Raw genomic sequence first — 4,874 nt, 5'->3', positions numbered from 1 at the left:
AGACAGACGCACCCGGCGGAGGACAGGGCACGAGAAAAGCAGGGGACAGCCAGACCCCAAGCCAGCGAGAGACCACACCCCACACGGGCAGAAAGGCGAGACGCCCCGCCCGAAGGACCCAGAGACTCCCCGCAACCGGACGGGAAGACCGCCCCCGCCCCACCGGCAACCGGGCCCCCACGAGCCCACCCCCCACCCCCGGAGAGCGCGGCGAGGCCAGCCCCCGGCCACCCCACCCAAACCGGCCGCCGCAGGACCACCCAGGCACAGGGCCACGGGAACCACCCACCCCACCCGCAGGGACCCCAACGATGGAGATGGAACAACCAGCAACCGCCCCGCCGAGCCCCCCCCCTGAGGGAGGGGAAAAAATTAAAAAATAATATTAATAAAATATATTTTAAAAATAAATAAATAAATAAATAAATTAATTAATTAATAAAAAAAAAAAAGGAATTAAAAGAAGATCACAGACATGCTGACAAACAAGGTCACTACCCCAGCAACTGGCCGACTCGCAGCACCTCGGAATACCTTGCAGCACCAAGCTACCACAATAGACGCAGGGACTAGGCCCAACAGGCCCCAACCAAGACGGGCACCCGGAAGGGATGGACAGCGGGACCCAGGAGCTCCAGACACGCAGTTCGGATGCAGTAGCCTGAGGCGTCGACCCCCGTCTGACAGGCAGGCCCAGAGCGTACCCCCAGAAATATACATACATACATACATACACACATACACATACACATACACACATACACGTATACATACCCACACATACACATATATACATATACATACACATATGTACACATACACATATATAAACATACATACATACACACACATATACATACATATACACAGTTCGTCAGCCCCGACAGCCATCACGCGCGCGCGCTGCCACCAGTCACAACATCAGCCACACCCCTGCACCAGACCCAGCAGCCACGGGCGCCCACACCACAAACAAACGGCAGCAGAAACAGCAGCCGCAATAACCCCAGACAGCCAGCACCAGCCAATCAAATTAAAGCGATCAAAGAAAAACTGCGACCAGCAACCACACGCCACCAGGGCCACGGAGACCAGCCGGCGCCAGCCCGCCGGTCAGCCCGAACGCCAACACGCAAACAAGAGACACCAACAACCCCCCCAACCAAAAGGCCCCCCACCCCAACCCAAACCCGCACAAACACACCACCGCCCAAACAACCGGGACACAGCATCCAGACCAGACACGGGGGCTGCGCCGCCACCACACCAAGTCACCAACAGAGACCCCACAGCGCAAGGTCGGGCCACACGGGCACGGACCCCATCCAACAGGAAGTGAGACCCGCGCGACGCCACACACAAATAAATAATAAGATTAAAAAAAAATGAAATAAAATAAAAATAAAAAAATAAAATAAAAAATAAAATTTAAAAAATAAAATAAAATAAAAATGAGTAATAATAAAAATAAAAATAATAAATACATTAAAAATAAAAATAAAATATATATATATAACAATAATAAATGAATAAAAGCCTGGCAGGCCACCAGACCGCAGTCCCCGCCGGCCGACGAGGCAATGAGGGGTGCGCCGAACCCCAAACCCCCCATGCATGTGTACAAGGCCCCCAGAGTGTCTACTGTGTAGTTAAAATTAGGAGGTCAGCCGTTACAGCCGACCTCCAGTCCCTATTGATGTGTGTACTGTAGCGTGAGTGAGATATGTATGCTTGTGGGAACTAATAATGCGATTAAAATTGGGGGACATCAAAGTCATGGTGGGTCCCAACCAAACCAAGCCCCCCAAATCCTAAGTGTCTAATATGCAGCTAAGATTGAGGGATGGACGAGCAGGGGACAAGAAAGGAGGACTGGAGCCCCATTGGAGGCATCCTCAACCCCCCGCCATGCCTCCCCGCAGGACAATCCCCAAAGTCCTATATATGTGTGACTGTGTGCGCTATAAGTAGGAGGAGTAGAGGGCCCGGACATCCCCCCAGTCCACGCGGCCGACAACCAGGAACTACGGCCAGGAGGCCGCCACCCCCCGCCACAGCCCGTGACCCACACCAGACCACTTTAACGTGACGCCACGCGAGCCCCTCCCCCCGCCAAACAAAGCCAGCCCCCGCCCGCCCCAACCCAACCCTGCAGAGCCCATACCGGCAACCAAACGCAGAGAAACCGCACAGCCCCCACGCCCAATGCAAACACCGCATCCCGGCCATCCACACAGCAACGTGCCCATACGAGTCCCGGCCAGGGGAAGGAGCCCCCCAACGGGGGAAGAAGCCAATGCATCCCGTCCGCCTGCCAGCCCCCAAACCAGCCGGCAAGCCAACGCCAGCCATCCCCACAACCCCACAAGCGCACAGACACCAGCCACAGTCCCCCAACCACTCCAACCCAACACAGCGATGCCAACCGCTGGTATCACCGCAGCAACCATCACCACCACCGCCCGTCCGCAGCGTAAACACCCGCGGCCGCCGAAACCAAAACAAAAAAGCGACCGACCCCGTAAACCACAACAACGCACACCCCCGGCTACCACCGAGGCCACCAACCCACCTACCCCAACTCATCCACAGCCAGGCCAATTGAGCCACCGGACATCCACACCCATGCACACACCTACACATTCATATACACATACATACACACATACATATATGCATATACATATACATACACATACACACATTTCCACACGTATGCATATACATATAAACATACACATCCACACATATATACACATTAATACACCCATACACATATACATAAGCCCACATATACACAAACACATACATACACAACACACACAAAAAATAAATAAATAAATAAAAAATTAAAAAAAAAAAAAAAATAAAAAAAAAAAATAAAAAAAAATAAAAAAAAAATAAACCCTTTAAATAAAATAAAATAAATAAAAATAAACAAGAGGCCTGGTCGCCAACAGTGCCCAACGCCACCAAACCCCGCAGGCCCTCCCGCACGTCCAGGCCCCCCCCGCCCACCACCCACCAGGCATCCCATCCGGCAAAAAGCCATAAGGGCCCAGCCCTGCGTCCACAGCCGGCATGCCACGGCACCTCAGCAGACCCGGCGCCGCGATCAGCAATACACACCGGGGCAGCGACACATACATATGTACCTACATACATACACACAGATTTCACCATACATATATACAAACGTACACACACCCACATACACGCGTACCCATATATAATTTAACAGAATAAGTTAAATATATTAAATAGATTAAAAAAAATAAAATTAAAATAAAAAAAATAAATAAATAATAATAATAATAATAATAATAATAATAATAATAATATATATATATATATATATATATACATATATACATACACACATACATATATATATATACACATACATACACATACATATATACATACATACATACATACATTCATACATACATACATATATACATACATACATATACATACATACACATACATACATACATATATATATATATATATACACATAAAATAAATTAAAATAAATAAATAAAATTAATAAAAAAATAAGGGCAGAGTAAAACACAGGAGGGGGACTCCCGCAGGGCAGTCGGGCAGCACCGCCGGGGCCCCAACAAGGGAGGCAAGCAGTCCCCCCAACCCGGCACCAGGCAGGCCCGCACAGCCGCAGCGCAGGGCGACCCCGGGCAGACCCCGCCCCGCGCCCCAGGGAAAGGAGGAAGCCCACGGACAACCGGAGCCAGCGGGGCACGAGCCGACCCCCGCCCGACAGCGGCAAGACCCCAGCCCCACGGGCGCAACCCCCCGCCCAACCACCCACGGGAGGGACAGCCCCCCCAACCAACCCAAGGCGGCCGCCCACAGCCCCACCCGCACCCCAACACCCGCCTAGGCACCTCCACCCACCCCCAGCCACCAGACCACCCACGGATCGGCCCGCCAGGCCGGAACCAGGAAACACACCCCAGGCCCCCCGACCCCGCGGCACACGGCCCCCCCGGCACCCAGGACCCCCCACCCACGGAGCAAGACCCCCGGGACAGAGCCCCAGCCCCGGCCCCCAAGGGAGTCAGGTCAGAAAATTAATTAGCGGTGCCCAAAGAGATCGGAATTCTGTCAGTTGTTGGTTTGATTCAGCAGACATTCTTTCCATAACTACATAATCTAATAAAATGTTTTTGTAAAGGTTTATACATAAATTATTTTTTGATTTCCAATTTATGAGAATAGTTTTCTTGGCGATGCCCAACGCATTTATAAGGAGGTATGTTTTGTTTATATCAAGATCAGTTGCGGAGAGATCACCCAACAGGCAGAGTGCGGGGGAGATGGGAATAGGAATCTCTAACGCTAATGATAGGTTCTCGCACACTCCAAGCCAAAAGTTACTCACGGGAGCACAGGACCACATTGAATGCAAGTAATTATCTATCTTATTATCTGAGCAGTGTACACAGATGTTAGAGTCAGCTAAACCCATTTTATACATTCTTAGACCGGTGTAATGTATTCTGTAAAGTATTTTGAGCTGAATCAGTCGTACATTTGGATTCTTAATCAAACGAGTAGTATTGAGGCATATTTGTTTCCAGAATTCTGGGTCACAGCTTGTTGATACGTCTGAGTGCCATTTAGAAGTTGGAATACTTATTGTGTTATCTATTTTTGATAAGAGAGCATATAATTTGGATAAAGCTTTGGGGGCAGATGTTTTGAAGAATTTAACGGTCGTAGGATTAGTTTCCCATGTTGTTTTGTTGAATCTTGCGCTGATTACAGATTTGATTTGTATATATTCTAGAAATTTATTAGGATTGATTGCATATTGTGTTATTAAACTTTTAAAAGAGATAAAACTG

This window comes from Nerophis lumbriciformis, linkage group LG37 (genome assembly GCF_033978685.3).
Source record: "Nerophis lumbriciformis linkage group LG37, RoL_Nlum_v2.1, whole genome shotgun sequence".
NCBI classification, from domain to species: domain Eukaryota; kingdom Metazoa; phylum Chordata; class Actinopteri; order Syngnathiformes; family Syngnathidae; genus Nerophis; species Nerophis lumbriciformis.
Note: the sequence above shows the minus strand (reverse complement) of the source record.